Here is a 234-nt window from a genome sequence, read left to right as displayed (position 1 = left end):
TGAAAACGACAAAAGAAAAATGGACTGGCCAGCGAGTTCAAAGACAGGTCAGAGAGCTGTGGAGTAAAAGATAAACGAATGGCTATCACATTATCAACAAAAAATGTTACAAAAATTCTCACAGAGCTCTGGTGACAGCTCCCTAGAAAACTGGGAATTTGGGTCAAGTACTGAATTTATTGTGGAGAACAAGATCCTAGGTCTACAACAGTATGCAGTAATCAAATCTGAAAA

This window comes from Sinocyclocheilus grahami, unplaced genomic scaffold, assembly GCF_001515645.1.
Source record: "Sinocyclocheilus grahami isolate Dianchi unplaced genomic scaffold, SAMN03320097.WGS_v1.1 scaffold4508.1, whole genome shotgun sequence".
Taxonomy (NCBI): Eukaryota; Metazoa; Chordata; class Actinopteri; order Cypriniformes; family Cyprinidae; genus Sinocyclocheilus; species Sinocyclocheilus grahami.
Note: the sequence above shows the minus strand (reverse complement) of the source record.